Raw genomic sequence first — 19765 nt, 5'->3', positions numbered from 1 at the left:
TCTTGACGTCTTGGGCTATTTGGCGAATAGTAATGCGCTAATCTTTCAAAATGGCAGCCTCAACTTGACCAACAGATGCCTCATCTGGGAGCTGTTTCCACAGACTTCCACCCATGTTTGAATTCACAATACCAGCGTTTTACAAGGTCATGTGATAGGGCATTATCACCATAAGTTTCTTTCATTTCATCAAATGTCTCCTGTGATGTGCATCCTTTTAAGTACAAAAACCAGATCACTGATCGACATTCAACTGGCTCCATTTCATACCTGACTCAGTTCAAACACCTGTAAAACAGAAACCACAATTAGTTCAGAGCTTTAATTTGCCACATAACCCATAGAGATATAAATAATTGCACATGCAAAATTTCAGCTAGATCAGACAACTAACTGGAAGTGTGTCAGGAGCATTACTTATTGCACACCCCTCGTAGAGCTAGAGTAAGCATATGGTTTGTGTAGTGGAAAATTCCAGTAAAAGTTAACTGACTAGAATTATGAATATGTTGCAGAATATGATGTACTGCAACAAGCACACAGCAGAGAAGTGAGATCGATTCTGCCTCTTGTAATAGCTTACTAAACTTTCAACCTTTTTTGAACGTTTCCAAAGGGAAGCTACTCTTCAACGAAAAAAACCTGCTACTTTTTTTTTTTTTTTTTTTCATCATAATAAACGTAAGTTAAAACGTAACGATTCTAAATGTTTTCTTGGCCTGAAAAGGTATTTTCAGAAAGAAACTGATATAAAATAAGCTGTATAACTGCCAATAACAATAGTGGTCATGTAGAAAGATTAGAGACTAAAAAAAAAAAATTATGAAAATAAATAAAATGTTAAAACCTGTAGTTTTCCACATCAGGCTAGAGTACCTATTTACAATGCCCCCCCCCCCCCCACAGGACAGAGTTAGACGCCAGGGTCGTTTTTTTAACAATGAGGAAAGGAACACAAATAAAAATTGTCTCAGTTGTGAAGGATTTCTCCTCCACTGAGAGAGAACAAGAAAATGAAGTACAGCATCTGAAGAACAGATACTACACTTTGAGTTATATTTTTTATTTACTCTGAAAACATTAAAAAAAAAAAAAAAATTAGACACAAGGCTACTCGGCTCGATGATCAAGGAGTAAGCATAAGGTTTGAGTTATGAAAAATTCCTTTAGAAGTTAATGGACTAGAATTATGAGTATGTTGCAGGATATGATGTAATGGGAGAAAGTACATGGCAGAGAAGTGAGGTCGATTCTGCCTTTTGTAGGTACAGTATCAAAATGACCAGACACTTTTTTTTTTTTTTTTTTTTTTTTTCTTTTTTTTAAGAGGGTGAGAAATTGCAGCTCATCCAGATGTACATTGCTGTAAATTGATGAACAAAATAAAATAAATTTTAGAAGCAAATAATGGTGTTACTTATTTATTTTTATTTAAAAACAAAATCCTTTCATTATTACAGCTATGAGAGAAAGAAGTTAAGACATAAATATCCACAGAACAATTTTTGATTTATCAATAGGATAAAACTTCAGATGACATGGTGATGCATTCCAGAGTTAAAAAAAAATCACCTGACAACTTTTGCATAGTTAGATGTTGAGTGAGTAAAATTTAAGGTTTAAAAAACAAAAAAGAAATTCTACATAGGGTTAGTTAAGCAAGAAAATGAAATTTGGTGGTCTTTTAAATCAACACATTTTAGGTGAAAACATTATTACATATTTACGTGTCATGTTAAAATTAGTATAGATTAAAAAAAAAAATGATCCAACAAAAAAATAATTACAAGTAAAATAGAATTTGAGTTTTAACGTGGAAAAAGTTGTACCACCAATTAAGTATGATAAACAAGGGAGATGACTCTTGATTTAAAGGTCTGTCATTTTTAAACAAAGTTTGTCTGGATTGTTCTGCTAAAAATATATTTAGCACATTTTCTACTAGATCATGTTTTGGAATTTATACTAATTTCAACATATGTAAATATGTAATGTTTTCACCTGAAATGTGTTGGTTTAAAAGATTACCAATCTACACAAACACCTGGGATTTTTCTATTCAAGATTAAATTAGAAGTTTGATGTGAACAGGAAGTTGTTATTGGAAAAAGCCATGTACTCATAGAAGCGAAAATTGTTGTCTTTTTGGGTGTATGATGTCTGAATGTCCTGACTGGATTGGGTTGAGATGTAAACTGCTAAAAAAAAAAAAAAAAAAAAAAAAAAAAAAAATCCTGATCTGCATTTCTTTAAAATGCAAACGAAATGCATTTATTTGTGTTTTTTTCCAAAACGATGTATTTCATTATCTTTCCGAAGACTCTTCTCACACACACACACACACACACACACACATGCTTTTCTTAAAAATCTGTGCTGCCACTACCCAACGATTAGAACCAATCACATAAAAGGTAAGAGAGAAAAAAAAAAACACAAGAAAACAGTAAATGTAGACTCCGTGGATTAAGAGACGAAACAATAAATCACATAAGTAAATGAAGCAAACTACTCCAAAAGGAATATAAGGACAGGCACGACTGCATGGAGAAGGTAATGCACTGGGAGCTCTACAGACGACTACACTTTAAACATGCAGACAAATGGGTCAAACACAAACTGGAGACAGTACAGGAAAATGAAAACCAAAAAATCCTTTGGGACATGGTGATACAAACAGATAAACTTATCCAAGCAAGAAGAACAGACGTCATAATTAACAAGAAAGAAACTGCCTAATTGCGGATTTGGCCGTCCCAGCAGCCCATAGGGTGAGGCTCAAAGAGACACAAAAATGGAACAAATATACAGAACTCACCAGAGAATTAAATAAAGAAAATCAATATAATACCAATAATTGTAGGGACACTAGGAACAGTCCAAAAGAATTTGACCCCCTCACAAAAAACAAAAAAAAAAAAAAAAATTGATAGGAAAATTGAGACTATTCAACAGACGGTAATGATGAAAACAGCTGAACTCTTAAGGAAAATCCTTAAGTGCGGAAATGGACTTAAAATTTTTTTTTTTTTTTTACATAGTAGTCACCACTTATCAAGGCATGGAAGCCACTCGGGGATAAGGATTATTGCGTGTACAGTAATTTTATTACCTACACTCTTCTATTTTCCATTGCTCCTTCATTTTACAAAGATGATTAATAAAGTTGTTTTAAATGTTAGAATAAGATGTTGTTTTTTCTATTGTAGAGATTGTCCTCATTCTGTCAGCCAATAGAATTGTTATGTTATTCTTAGTCATTATCTTTTATGCGAATATTTGTTGATGACACCACGCTCTATAATAGACACGGGGATAAAATGAATGAACATATATCTAAGGAAATCACTAAAACTCTAGTGGATGACCTCCAGTTTGTAGTGGAATGGGTCCGTAACTGGTTGGTAATGTTTAATGCTGCCAAGACTAAGTTTATTTCCTTTAATCATTACAAGAAATCTTTTCAACCACTGATTGCCATGGCTAATGATACATTGCCTGAAAGTACTTCCCTCAAGATCCTAGGGTTAACATTCACAGACAACATGAATTGGAACAAATACACTGAAATAATTGTCAAGGCTGCTGCGAGAAAGGTGGGATCTCTCTACTGTGCTAAAAGGCTATTCACACCTGAGAGTATCCTGCATCTCTACAAGGCCACGGTTCGCCCATGCATGGAGTATTGTTGCCACATCTGGGCTGGTGCATCTGCCTCTACTCTCTCGCTCCTAGACAGGGTTAAAAAAAGAGTCGTCAACCTAATAGGCCCTGAATGATCAACTAAACTCCAACCTCTACGCCATTGCCGAAACATGGGATCCTTATGCCTGTTTTACAAGTATTTTCAAGGGTAAGTGTTCTGACGAACTTCAAGCACTAGTACCCCCTCGACGACAATACTCTTGACAAACCTGACAAGCTGCAAAATCCCACCCCTACACTGTAGAGATCCCTAGATGCAGTAAAGCCTTTTACTCGAATAGCTTTTTCTTTCTCCCAGCCCTGCTTCCCTGACTGTACTGAAATGCAGAAATTCTAGTGTAATGTGGACAGACATCTTGCTGCCCATCTACATAAATAGTATCCTTGCAAATCTGGTTCCAAATAGTAGACCCTCACGACTAAGTGGCCATATGCCTTGTTTGAGGCGAAACGTCAATAAAAAAAAATCCCATTGTTAAATAAGTAGGTGCTTATTAAGATAGAATCGGTAGATTGATTTTTTTTTTTTAAATATGTGGTTATAAGCAAGAACAACAGTACTTACTTGTCATGTTGAAAATGTTAATTTATCCAAAAATTATAAAAAAAATTAATCGAGTAGAAAACTGTTATTGTGTTTTTAGTTTTTTTTTTTTTATATTCTGTTTTACTATCACTTTAGGTTACAAATGTCGAAAGCTATTCAAGTGGCGAAAAGGGAGATAGGTATGTCCCCTGTATTTGCGACCTTTAAGGTGTTCACATCTAAGGAAAATGCAATTTCTCCCAACTTTTCCATAAAATTTACTTTGAACTATAAATATTTTTCTACTCGATGAATTTTCGTATTTTTTGGATATGTTACTATTTTCGACATGACAAGTAAGTACTGTTGTTTTTGCTTAAAGCCACATATTAAAAAGAAATCGATCTGTCGACTCTATCTTGAAAAGCGTGACTGTGAAAAGTTTCCCCCACTCTTTATTTGTGCCTAAATCAAAACGTGGATTCCATGAACAAAGCTTCTTTCTTAGAACTGCACGCCTGTGGAACTCTGTTCCGTCTGCCTGCTTCCCACCGGACTACAACTTGGATGTCTTCAAGTCCAACGTTAACAAATTCCTAATGAACCGCCCCCCTTAAGTAAACACTTCATCAAATCTCCACACTAACGTAATGTACTTGCAATAACCCTTATCCCTGAGTGGCTTCCGGGCCTTGATAAGTGGTGATGGTGATCACTGTGTAAAAAAAAGAAAAAAAAGCGCCAATAAATAATTACATAGAAGTTAAATCGAGTCCTCCTTTCTCTCCCGCTGAATTTATTATTATATTACATAGCAACAGGTAGAATGATACTGTTGTAAAATAAATACAATAAACCGCAGTCAAATTCAGTTATTGCGCCTTGATTTATGATAATAATTAAACGACGAACTATAGGTAATTTCAGTTATCTCCCTTGATTTATTACGATATTAAAAAAACGACAGATGGTGTGATTCTGAATAAATTTTTAACAAAGCCATCGAATATAAGCAGTCGCTCAATTTATTACAATGTTTAGAGGAGAATAATCTCAACATTGTAAAAATACATTATAAATCTGCCATGTAGAATCATCTCGCTTGATTTATTATGATATTGAACAGCGACGGTTACCCATTGTTAACTTAATATATTAAGTAGTCAAATAGAGTTATCCCGCTTGATTTATTAGGATATTAAACGGCAACAGATAGAGTAATTTTCGTGCTTAAATAAATACATTAAATATCAATATAAGATAGAGATTTTACGTTAGATCTGCTACTATATTACTTACGAAAGATAGAGTAATTCCATTGTTAAATAAATCCGCATTGTTAAATAAAGTCACATCTGTCTCATTGTCGCAATGTCGCAATCGCATCCTTAAGTGCTTTCTTTAATGGAATGTGCTCGAACGAACTTATAGAATAGAAAGACAAAAGTCTCATTCTAATATTTGGCACTTCTGCATTACACGGACATCGCCATTTTCTGGTACGTTTCATTAAACTGTCGCCAGGTGGTCAAACAACAGGGGACTTTGCTGACCCTGCAACAGGTGCAACAAAAAAGAAAACTATATTTTTTTTACAGTAACAATTTTACTTTAATTCCAAAAGTGTTTCGGAAAAAAAAAAAAATCCAATGTTTCTTTAATTTGAAAAAAGTTTCATTAAAATTATTAAATTGTTCGAAAAAAACAAAACAAAAAAAAACAAACAAAAAACCCCCCAAAAACAAACCCCTTAAAAACTTGATTTTACTTTAATTAAAAAAATGTTTCGAAAAAAAAAAAAAAAAAATCCAACGTTGTTTTAATTCGGAAAAGGTTTAATTTAAATTATTAAATTGTTTGAAAAAAAATCCGATTTTACTTTAATTCCAAAAAATGTTTCGGAAAAAAATCCAATGTTGCTTTAATTCCAAAAGTTTCATTTAAATTATAATATTGTTCAGAAAAAATCTGATTGTACTTTAATTCAAAAATGTTTCGAAAAAAAATAATAAATAAATAAATAAAATAATCCACAATTGTTTTAATTCACTCGAACTATATATATATTATTCCTTAATTGGAATTCATTTTTTGAGATGAGCATTATTAATCACTCGAACTAGTAGATAAAAATATATTATTTTTGTAGATTTCGGTGTGCTAAAAAAGAATCTGAAAACCGTATCCGTCGCAAATTAATAGTTTCGGAGATATTAATATTTTTCCAATGGATTATGTTCTTTATTAAAATCAGCTATAATGGCATAAGTCGACTGATTACGCATGCGCACAGACCGAAGAGAAATCACATTTATTAAAAAAAAAAAAAAATCAACATTTTATAAGTTTCCGTAAGTAAAAAATAAATATCACAACACATCGTTGTATTTGTTTACATAATTTCGGTTCTTGCGTTCACGTGCGCACGAGCGTAAAATGATTTGTCACGGAATTTTTAGTGGGCATAAAAAAATGGGTAAATTTATACAAACACCGTGACAGCGAATTAACCCTAACCCTAAACCCTAACCCTAACCCTAACCATAACCCTAACCCTAACCCTAACGCTGGCACGGTGTTTGTATAATAATACCAAAAAATGTGCTTCATTTTTGTGTGTAACGTAGTTTTTAATGCCTTTTAATTGATCTAAAAAATTCAGCTTTCATGAGCGGTTTACAAAAACATAACCGTTTTCCCATAAGTAACGTGCCGAAATTTATCGAGCAGAATAATGATTAACATTTCACAAAAATTCTGTGTTTACATTGGCGGGGTGTTGCGGCCGCGGCCAATGTAAACACAGAATTTTTGTAAAATGTTAATCATTACTCTGCTCGATAAATTATTAGCGACGGATACGGTTTTCAGATTCTTTTTTAGCACGCCGAAATCTACAAGAAAAATATTTTTTTTCTACTAATTCGAGTTCACGATTTTTCTAAAATTTTACCAAATTGTTTTATTAAAATTACATTTTCTTACGCAGACTTTTCAATAAATGTTTTTACAATTATATGTTGATACATTTTTACACAATAAATATTTTGGTTTTCAATTTTTTTTGTGTTCGGGAAAAATATATTTTGTTTGTTATTTATTTGCCGTGCTATTTGATCACGAAGAGATTGGAGTTATCTCCCACTAAACACTGGCGCCGTCCGTCTAATGTAAAAGTGGACAACATTTAATAACAACTATTGATTATCTTTGTTAGTATGTCTTGTAAGAAAAAGGGCTGATCGTTGAAAGGGTTATATGTGTGGACGTCGATGAAAGATTAGACAGACCTGTTGAAAAAGAGAGTTCATAGATGTTGAAATTATTAGGAGCGTGCGTCCATGTTTGGACGGTGACAAAAGATTAGAGAATCCTGTAGAAGAAGGAGAGTTCATATACGTGTGGGTGAAGTTTTCGTTTGGCGGTAGCCACGACGGGGTCTTTGTCTTCTAGTCTTAAGCCCGAGTTAGTTCTGATGCATCCCAGGAATGAATGCTAGGTTTATTTATGGTGTCTTTTACATATATTAAAAACCCTTCCCAATACTTTTGCTGATGAGGAAACTTTGTTTTTTAAAAATACTATATGTAAAAATTATTGTCCGTGGCTTAACGTCTACCACAATAAAAACATTGTTTTCCGAAACGATCTTACAAATTATTGACTTTGTTGTTGTTCCTTCTTATGAAACCGATTTTTAATTTAATTCTAATTTGAATTCTTAATTATCAATCACATTAATGAATATTAATTTAGCTCTAGGATATTTACCTATCGAGCTTATTATATATCTAAATTACGACGAGCACTTTTCTTTTCCTGTATTTTAATTAAATTAGTAATTTTACTATTACATTAAAATACACTCTGCTCTTTAGACTACTGTTCTAATCTCCTTTAAATATATATATATATATATATATATATATATATATATATATATATATATGTGTATGTATGTATATATATATATATATATACACATACGCACACACACACACACACACACACACACACATATATATATGATAAAAGTCTATATTCCAAATTTCAAAATGCTGACCATCTTACTTTTTATTTCCTTAAGTACGTCAAGATGCACAATGCTTGGCAGCACTTGTTTCAAAGCTCAGAATCATCCATGTAATTATGTTAATTTTTTGAATTTATTCCACCTTTAACTCACAAGAAGAAAAAAATATCAATTTTAAAAGAAAATAAAGGGATATGGGCATGATACAAAATCTTAAAATTGGGAAAGAAATTGAAGAAGAATTCAAACATGGCGGAATAAATTGAAAAATATTTGTAACTTGACACTAATAGTAAAAACTAGTAAAATGAAATTAATTCATCGTACTTTTTCCTCTATATTGAAGAGAGAGGATCAGGGTTTAAATCGCATATAAACATTCTTTTTTTTTACATGGGGATCACCACCTATCAAGGCCCGTAAGCCACTCGGGGATAAGGGTTATTTTATGTACAATAATCAATGGGATAATATCGTAGTAATAGTTGGTATTGGAGATTTGATAAAGTGTCTTACTTAAGGGGGCGATTATTCAGGAATTTGTTTATGTTGGACTTGAAGACGTCCAAGTTGTAGTCAGGTGGGAAACAGGCAAACGGAAGAGAATTCCACAGGCGTGCACTTCTCAGAAAAAGCTATGTTCATGGAATCTACGTTTTGATTTAGGCACAGATAAAGAGTGGGGGAAATTACTGACAGTGGTTTTAGCTAGACGGGTGTTTATCATGAAGGATTGGCGAGGGGGGACCAGAGATTGGACCTCGGACAAGCACTTGCCATGGAAATAACGATAAAACAAAGACAGGCTATCAACGTCTCTTCTGTGGGAGAGAGGTTGCAGGGAAGAGAAGAGAGCATCCCCCACTAAGCCACGAAGTCTATTTTGTACTTTGTCAAGGCAGGATAGGCTGTTTTTTGAAGCTCCTGCCCAGATGTGGCAGCAGTACTCCATCTTTGGACATACTTGGCTTTTATAGAGATAGAGAATTGCATCAGTAGTGAGATATCTTCTGGAGCGGTAGAAGGATCTTACCATTTTCCCAGCGGCCCGGGCAACAGACTTGATATACGTGTTCCATTTCAGATCAAGAGTAAAGGTCAAACCCAGGAGCTTGTCAAAACATGTAGCCTCCCAAAGACGAGAGCCATCCATTTCAATTGATACTAGATGAGTAACAGAGCGTTGATGATGTAAAGTTAGGGGTTAGGTTTTAGAGGCATTAAAAGTAACCAGCCATCTCTTCTCCTACTGAACGACGCGCTCAAGATCAGAGGAGAGGGAATCAGAGAGAGCTTTATCATTTACGGCCTTTGATGTGTTGCCGTAGATGGTCGTATCATCAGCATAGATGTCAACAAATGAATTAAGTATGTGTTTTGGGAGATCATTGATGTAGATCAGGAAGAGAGTTGGGGACTCCAGCATTAATACTGTGGGCCTCAGATTTCTGCCCATCAACCACTACTCTTATGAACCTATCAGAGAGAAATGATTTAATTATTGAGAAAACATTTCCAGTAATACAGTAGCTGGAAATCTTATGAAGTAGGCCCTTATGCCATACCTTATCGAAGGCCTTTGATATGTCAAGAGCAATTTCCCTAGAAAGGAAGCGTTTGTCGAGAGATTCACTAATCCTATGGGATATAACTGTTAGCACATCAGCTATAGATCTAGCAGAATGGAAACCATATTGCATGTCACTAAGGAGGTTATTTCTGCTGAGGTGGTTGACTACTTCTTTATTTAATATGGATTCCAGTAACTTACTCATGACACACAAGAGACTTATTGGTCTGTACTGAGAGGGAGATGATTTATCACCTGAGTTATTAAATACAGGGCATACTGACGAGGTTTTCCAGGGTGTTGGAAAGCACTTCTCCTTAAGATAACGCTTAAACAGTTTTGTAAGTATGCGGGCAAGTTTTGGTCGAAGCTTTTTCAACACTATAATTGGAATGCCGTCTGGACCAGTTGCTTTACTCGAATCAAGGTTCTTGATTAATTTGGCGACCTCGTGCACAGATATTTGTATGCTGAATAGGGTGTTGTCTGTTGTAGGAGGAAATACGGGGAGTTGATGACCTTTGTCGCAGAGGGTAGAGTTAGCTGCGAAGTTCTTGGCGAATAGTTTGGCCTTGTCTGATGCTGATGAGATGACCTCAGGTCCATTGATGATGGTTGGGATGGAACGCACGCTTCTGTTCAGGATCCTGTTTGCTATTTGCCAAAACTGGTGGGAACCAAGCCGCTGCTCAGCTACTTTGGATTTGACGGACTGAGCATATAGCTCTCTTGCATTTTTTAATTTTCTAATGTCGTAATTTATAGCCCGAAAAAGTAATATTTAAATTATTATTTTTTTTTATTAAATTCCTCTTTATTCTAAGAAACATCAATTTTCAATTCCTTAAACTAAACTTTAAAAAAATATTTACTAAATGAATTTTATCAGGTACTTATTTCCATACAAACTTTTGTTTGGACTAAAAGTAACATTTTTATTTAATATTAACAGACTGTAAAACATGCCGTGCACAAACAAATTTAATTAACTCTTAGATCATAATTGTTTCCGTTACTTGGTTTAGAAATTATATTTTTATTCTGACAAAAGAAACTAGTAACGCTACAATTTTTATCAGCCACATGCGAAAAGATTACTGCATCATTGGCCTTCCTTAGAAAAAATTATTCACGTTCGATTTCTAACTATATTTTTAAATAATTTACTATTCAAAAACGGCATCGGTTAAACTTTTTAAAAAACTATTAACAGTAAGATTATCTGGTTATTAATAATAAGTTTTAAGATTGAATCGTCCACATTAAAAAAATAAATAATTTCGGAAATCGTTTGAAATTACACTGTTAAAAACTCTCAAATGTAAACAATAAATAATTAAAAAATATTTCGTAAAACTTAAATAATTTTGATATATTTTCCAACTTTTTTTTTCTGAAAAAACAAAACAAAAACAAAACAAAACAAAACAACAACAACAAAAAAAAAAATAAAAATCGCAGAAATGAAATATATTTTATTTCATCATTCCAGTATATTTTAACATGTAAAAAGAAAAAAACTAAGATGTGAACCCTCCTCCCCAATTCTCTTATAATCGCGTTAGGGTTGGGGGGAAAATATGAGAATATTTTTGTTTATTATTGTATTTAAGTTTATATATAGTTCAACTTTTTTTTTTTTTTTTAAATAAGTCTGTAAAAAAATTAAGAAAATTATTTGATTTTTGAAAGAATTTAAAAAATCACGTTGTTTTCATTGTTTACGTCAAAATATGTAAAAATCAACATTCGGTTCCAATTTTCCCATTTTTATCTTTTTTAGGGAATTTTTTGAAAATTCACCGGTTTTACAGAGAATAAAAAAAAATGCAATTTTTTTTTAGAATCTTTGATCTTGAGAATACTGCAAAAGTTACAATGAATCAATTTTATTTTATAAGTTTTTAATGTTATCATTTGTTATGGAGGTTAAAATTTCTCCCTTTGTTATGGTCATATATATATATATATATATATATATATATATATATATATATATATATATATATATATATATTAGTGTTGGGACGATTAATCGGAATCTGGAATCGGAAAAATCGGATTTTTGGGGGTATTGGATTCGGAATCGGAAAAGTTTGAGCCTCATTTCTGATTCCAAAACGATTCTTTGAAAAAAATTTTTTTTCTTTGACACTAAAAAAATGAAATAAACACGTATTTATTTATTAATAGGTTATTCATTTACAAAACTTATTGTAAATTAATTGTACGAAACAAATACCACGTGAGAAATCTCATTGAATGTAGCATTGACTCTAGAGTCTAATTTATTTATTTATTTTTTATTGCTGAACTAGTGTAAGCAAAATAAACATGTTAAAGTTCACTCACTTATTCTTTAATTATATTTATTTTAGCAATGTAGTATACGTCGTTCAACACGTGGTAATGTGACGACGTTGTGATATGGCATTCAAAACTTCGATAGTTATATTTTGCAAAAGTTCTGGGGTGTCAGCTCAAATGATGATATCGTCCTGTGAATTTCTGCATCCATCAATGTTTTCGATGACCCCTGCTATTTTTGCACGACATATTTCACTGGCACTACAGGAGACGTGTGAATCTGTACCGCCCAAAGGAGGAGTTGAAAGTAAGAAGTTTTGGGCTTTCTTTATCAACTTTGATCTGCCAGAATGCATTGGAGGCATCAAGCTTAGTGAAGAACTTTGCACCTGCCATCTCATGTATTATGTCTGATGCTGTTGGCAGCCTATAGTGCTCTCTTTTATGGCCTTGTTAAGATTCCTTGGATCAAGGCATACACGAAGAGAACCATTGGATTTTTCTACTGCTACCAGCGATAATACCAATTCTGTTGGCTCAGATACTGGTTTTATGACTTCTAAGTCTATCATTCTTTTCAGTTCATTTTTTAATCTCTTCTGACTGGCTTAATTTCTGGATCCATTGTAATATGATGAGTACCAGCGAGTGAACCAAGTTCTCTAAAACAGCCCTTAAATTCCGTAAGAAAGTCATGTTTTCTTGTTTTAACGTCACATATTTTTTATGAGGTTGAGACTGGTACAGGCGTTGAGTCCAAGTATTGGAGATGCATCTATGTCTGCTATGATGAATGTGACATCCAACTTCAAATTATTTCTTGTTATTTGAGCAATATACTTACCGTGAAATTGCGGTGTTGTTATAGGCAGAGAGTGTTGTCTTAGTTGGTTTTAGTTTTGGAAGACTTGATAACCCGTAGAAATCTCTTATGGGAAGAATGTTAACTTGACTGCCTGAGTCTATTTTAAATTCAATGTTGGTTCCATTGACTTGTAGATTCACATTCCAATCTTCAGATAAGGCATTGTCCTTGTGGATATTTGGTAATTTTTTACTTTTTGGGTTGAGAATTTGGCAGAGATGCAATCCATATAACAGATATATCATCATCAGTAGAAGATGCCTCACTTTGTTTCTGATGCACTTTATGAAGTGACATCTACTGGCAAAGTTATTTTTCTGTTACATTTGTTGCAAGTCTGTCCGTATGCAAGGCAGTTTCCACGAAAATATGACAATGCACAGAATCTGCATTGTTAAAAAATATTTTCGTTATTGTAGTTATTATTTGAAGAGATTTTGGATCGTTGCTCCATATTTTTCTTTCTTGTTGGGGTTTCTTTTGTAAAATTGACCGACTTCAAATCTCTCTGTAAGACACCCATTCTTTGACTAATTAATTCGGCCGTTCTACCCGCTTTTATGGCTTTTTCTAAAGTTAAATTAGATTCGTCCAGAAGTGTTTCTTGTAGACGGGAGTCATTAGTGCCTATAATTATAACATCCCTTACTAAGCTGTCACAGAGTTCACCAAATTCACATCCTTGGCTGAGAGTTTTTATTTTAGTGACAAATTCATCAAATTATTCTGCGTCGTCCTAACGTGCAGTGAGAAACTGAAAACAAGAGAGTATTACATTTTTTCGAGGGTTGCAAAATTCATCAAATTTATCAAAGACTGTTAAAAAATTCAAGTTTTCTTCCTCAGATCGAAAAGTAAAATTTCTATAGATTTTGCATCCTTGTTCGTCGAGGCACTGCAGAAGAATACTCATTTTGACTTCATTACATTTTTCTAGCTTTTCCGTCGCCGTCAAATATATTTTAAGATCTTATTTAAATTCGTCCCATTCTTCAGAATGATTTTCTGAGGAAAAATTTGGTGGAGGCGATGGAATGAAGTGAGATTCCATTTTATTTATTAGTTAGGTCGTAGATTTCTTAAACCACTTCTGACACCATGCAGTAGACGTCGTTCAACACATGGCAATGTGACAACGTTGTGATAAACAAGGTTTATATCTTTATGAGTAATGCGGAGATGAAATAAATAGTCTTACCGTTGGAAGATGAGATTGCTTGTTCCTGAAAGAAAGAAGAGATCATGATGTCTTTACAACAGGTAAAATGAAGAAGATAGACATCAAAGAATGTTTACATAAGTTTTATTCCAAGGACGCCATTACCGGAAGACCCGCCCCGGACCAGCCGGAAGTCCCTCCCCCCACAAAAGGCCGCAGTAACAGACCTTCAGATATATCAAGCCTTACTTGCTAAACGTCTATATCACTCTCCTCAGACACTTCAGGCTTCACATTAAACGATTTAAACTGTTGGACAACTTGTCTTTTTTATTTCTTTGGCGACATTCTGAGTTTGTCGTTGTCTGATGACAGCGTTAGCCCGAGTTAAAAATATGGATGAAAATCTCCCAACGAATTCATCAAAATATTCGATAGAATAGATCGAAATAAAACAATTAGAAGTTGGTCAAAGTGTATCTACATTTAAAAAAAAAACGCCTTTCCTAAAAAAATAAGATTTTACATTTTTAGGCGATTTTGTGTGAATACATCGAACCCGCCCCTCATTATTTTTAGAATATAGAATGGGTGTTAGTTGCGCATATAAATTTTACATAAAATATTCCTCATTTCAGGAGATTCTATTAGGACAGTGAACCAATTTTTTTTTATTTATTTATTTATTTTTATTTTTTTAATTTTTTTTTTACCGCTAACTCTAAGTCCGAACATTAAAATCATATAATCAAGCGCTTTATTTTTCGTATTACCATACGGTCTAGAGGTACCTATTTACAATGCTTCCCCAGAGTTAGACATCAGGATCGTTTTTAACGTGGACAAAAAGGAACAAAAATAAAAACATTGTCTCAGTCGTGAAGGATTTCTCCTCCACTGAGAGAAAACAAGAAATTGAAGTGTAGCATCTGAAGAACAGATACGACACTTTTTGTTAGAAGTAGACGAATATTTTATGACTTTTAACAATGACATAGTTTCAACTAAAGATTGACCAGGTCCATTAATATGGCTAAGATGTAAAACAAACAAAATTGGTCACATGTCCTTAAAACGCTGTCTGGACCAAAAAAAGAAGTGAATATTTTTACGTTAAATTTATATGGAAAACTTTTTTTTTTTGTGTTTTTTAAAAAAATTTTACCAATAAGTTTTTCATGCTGTTTACGTGTAATCGCTTAAAAAATGGAACATCGCATTTTTCTTTTTAGGTAAGTTAGCTATAATAACACCCTATTTTCTTTAACAGTAAAAAGGTAAAATTACGAATTGATGACAAAAAGGAAAAGAAGCATCAATACTTTCATAAGAATGCCGGGTACTTCTACAGTTTATCATCGAAAATGAAGACGCCTTTTTTTCGGGCACCTGTTATTAGAATCAGAGGGGGAAATCAGTATTTTAAACTATGGCCGAAGTAGGAAATAAATAACAAAAAATAAAAAAATAAAAAAATAAAAAATAAAATAAAATAAACTAGATATTAATTACTTCCGAAAAGAACTATGAAAAAAAGTAAATAAAGGAATTGAAAGAAAATATTGCTCCGCAAATGTTTAATTGAAAATTCTTCGATTTAATTAATGAAAACGGGAAAGTTTTAGATGAAACGCACACACACACACACACACACACACACACACACACACACACACACACACACACACACACACATATATATATATATATATATATATATATATATATATATATATACTAGCTGTACCCGACCACGCGTTGCTGTGGCTCAGTTTGTTAAAAATGGAACACATGTGAAAGTAGAGAAAAGTTTGATTCTTTTTTTTCAAGAGAATGTACAAATTATTTATTTTTTTTAACAGATGTTAAGAAAATAAACAGAAAAATACTTCCATCATTAATTATGCAAAAAAATAAATAAAATGTTGATTTAGTGTTTCAATACTATGCTTATAAATTACGATAAAACTTGCTGAATATTCACTGTTTTACGGTTGTTGTAAAAATGGAACGGAAACTTAAATTTCGCTTCGTTTTAATCTTTCTTAATTCTTTAATTGTGCCCCCCCCCCTCAAACGAATATAATCAAAACAGTAACATTCAACAATTGTACTTTATGTATATAAAATGCAAAATATTTATTAAAAAAAATAAAAAAACGTTAATAACGAAAGGGAAATAATTCCATTTTTAAACGAAAAAGTCAGTTTGGTATATCTTTTTGTTATTTTTTTTACATAAGTCCAGCTTACCATTCACATTGGAAATGTCGACATTTATAGGTTGTCGGGTACGTTTACAACGAATAAACACTCCAATCTAGTAGATGTATCAGAATTCTTGTAGGAATTTTTTACACCCCTATCACGAAACTGCGAATAAAATATAAAAATCTCGTAATTTCTCTTTTAAAAGTGGGTTGTTTATTTTCTTTATGGATTATACTTCCAAAATAAACTATTAAAGTTGTTTTAAAAGTAATAGAAATATTTTTTTTTATTTTAAAAAAAAACTAATGAATTTTACGAACTCAATATTTTTCAATTTTTAAATTTTAAAAATCTATCAAAATTTTTCTATTGATTCCATTTTTACGATATTTTCAGAGTAAATGTGAAATTTTATGCTCTTTCCAATAAACCAAATATAATATTTTAGACAAACGTTTTTTTTAATTCACGCCCCCTCCCTTTTCAAGTGTCTAGTAAATAATTAATTTACTCACCAAAGTTTTATATATCGCAAATTGAAGAGAAAAGGTCAATAAATAATATATTCAAATGTAAAACAAAAAAAAAGTAGTGTTTTTTAGAAATTTACCTGTAAAGTTCGAAGTTTAAAACCTTTTTTTTTAAACCACCTTGTTTGTTTTTTCTTTTGTTTTTTTTTATGAAACCTTGGTCCTTGCTCCTTTAATTGAAAAATAAATTAGGGCTTTAATTGCATTTTTCGAGTAGTTATAAGCTTGGAAAGACAGGGGGTAGAATAATTCACGCCTCCCATTTTGAAATGTCTATTAAAAAGTAAATAATTTATTCACCAAAGTGTTATATATCACAATTGAAGAGAAAAGGTCAATAAATAATATATTCAAATTTAAAACAAAAAATGTAGTGTTTTTTTTTTAGAAATTTACCTGTAAAATCCGAAGTTAAAACCTTTTTTTTTTAAAAAAACATGTTTTTTTTTTTTATTAAAATGAAACCTTGGTCCTTGCTCCTTTAATTGTTAAGAATTCCGATTTCGGAATAGACACCCCTAACCTTGCCAGAATACCCGAAAAGCTATAAAAGTTGACGTGTCGAATGTGAACGATGAGTTGGACGTAATGTAAAAATGTACCGAATTTAAAAGGGAACGAAATTCAAATTTCCGTTCCATTTTTACAACAACCGTAAAGCAGAGCATTCTATGCAAATTTTACCTAACTTACTGTATTAATGCTATTTTTTTAAGCAAAAAAAAAAAAATATTTAGGTTTGGCTATAAATTCCTAAACTCATTTCACCCTAAATAATTTAGGTGACTGAAATATGAATCTAATTGAATCTTTAATTTCCTGAATAGTATGCGAGAATTCATTTTTCTTCGAGTTATATCGAATTCATTAATACGGAATTTAGGGCTTTTTTCGTAACGTTACTGTAAAAATTATTTTTTATTGTTACAAATTACGATGCTTTATCTATATAAAAAAAGCAAAAATAAATTCTTGCGTTTTTATTTACTACTGAAAAACATAACTTTAGTAAAGGTATTTTTTGTTTAAACAAAATAAAACATTTTCACTAAGAGTTAAGTAAAAATAATTAGTTCATTATATTCTGCGATCATTATTTAAAAATACTGCAATTTTCATTATAATTGGTTAATTTCCTGATATTTGGTGAATTTTTAAGTAAAGGGAGGAGTCAAAATGTTTATAAACTTTGAGCGTCGGCATTCATTTTGTGTGTACCTACCATTTTTCGATGAATATTTGATAGGAAAACAACCACGTGTGGTTAATTTAAATTAAATTTCAATCACATGGTTACATTATCAATAATCATGTGATTAAACCCATTGAAAATTTACCGATATTGTAAACACATTCTGTTTACATTAAGCCTGTAGTATTTGTTTTAGTTATGCAATGTTGGTAACTGAGATTTAAAAAAAATCCGCGAGATCAGCAGAAAGAAATGTCCAGAAAATCGCTAGATTTTTTTTTTATCATCTGAAATTTTCAAAGATCGCTAATCCCCCCCCCCAAACTCCATATTTTAACTTCCTACCATAAAAATTATAAATATAGTATATTCAATATATAAAATGTTCCGTGTTTTCTCACTATATGTTTCTGGAATTATATTGAAGCGGTTAGCTCCCCAGAAGGCTTACATATTTTATCAGCTAGTGTTGCCTGTTTTTTTCAGAGAGGGTATTTTTTTTGCAGGAAACAAATCATAAACTCAAACTTAAAAGTTAAATTGAAATATACTGCAAATTAAACATCACAATAATGGTGCAACATATTTTGAAATTAGAAAAGTAAAAAACAAAAAAAACTTTGTTTTAGCATATTAAAAGTATTTAGGTTGGTAGATAATTAAATTCTACTGTATTGGTATAAGTTGTTTTTTTTGCTGTTGTTTCTTGCTTTTTACAATTTTCGACTAAATACTTCTAAATAAAGCAGGGTTGCTTAGATCGTATTTTAAACTAAACTTCGAAGGTTGGAATGCCCCCCCCCACCTAAAATGTACTTGGAAAAATCGATTTTATACCGAGATTTAAGAATGGTTAGCCGAAAAAAGGTGAAAAACAAAACAAATAATCAATAAATAATTGTTACCAAAGGCAATAAATGCTACTTTTTTTTTTATTTACATGAATGAGTTTATTTTATGTTTTAAAGTATTTTCAAGCGCTTTTCTTTATTTTTTAATCTAAAATTGCGGCTGTGTGGGTGCGAAATATCTCCAGATTTTCTAGAATTCCCCGCTAGATTGCAAACGAAATCTCCAGATCTAGCAGGAAAACCGCTAAATTGTAACACTGGTCACGTGACAGGAAGCGGTAATAAATAATTGTCCCTAAATAAAAAAATGGCCTATCGGTACAAAGAAAAACACCTATTTATCATAGAAAAATTAAGTATAATGTTATAATTAAAAAGAAATATATAAAAGCACACATGGATATAGTAAACATATTATACCAAAAGGTGGAAGCCATTCGTCCAGTGGTTGCTTTAGACTATTAATTGCAAACGGACCAAGAGTTACAGTTTTATATATATAGATTATTGGAAATGAAAATGACATATTCATAATTATTTAAACTGTGCGAACGTCATTTGGAAATCCAGACATTTATTGTATAAAAATGCATCAAAATATAATTGAAAAGTCTTCGTAAGAAAATATCATTTTAATAAAATAAATTCTTATTTTTTTGTTATTAATTTCCTACTTCGGTCATAGTTTAAAATACTGATTTCTCCCTCTGAACGACAGGTGCCCTAAAAATGCTTCTCCATTTTCGGCGATAAACTGTAGAAGTTCCGAATGCCGTATTTATAAAGTACCAGAAAAAATTGTTAGCAATAAAATAA

This window comes from Euprymna scolopes, chromosome 15, assembly GCF_053919585.1.
Source record: "Euprymna scolopes isolate OS-2025 chromosome 15, ASM5391958v1, whole genome shotgun sequence".
Lineage (NCBI taxonomy): Eukaryota > Metazoa > Mollusca > Cephalopoda > Sepiida > Sepiolidae > Euprymna > Euprymna scolopes.
The sequence above is the reverse complement of the archived record's forward strand: the minus strand, read 5'-3'. Positions refer to the sequence as shown.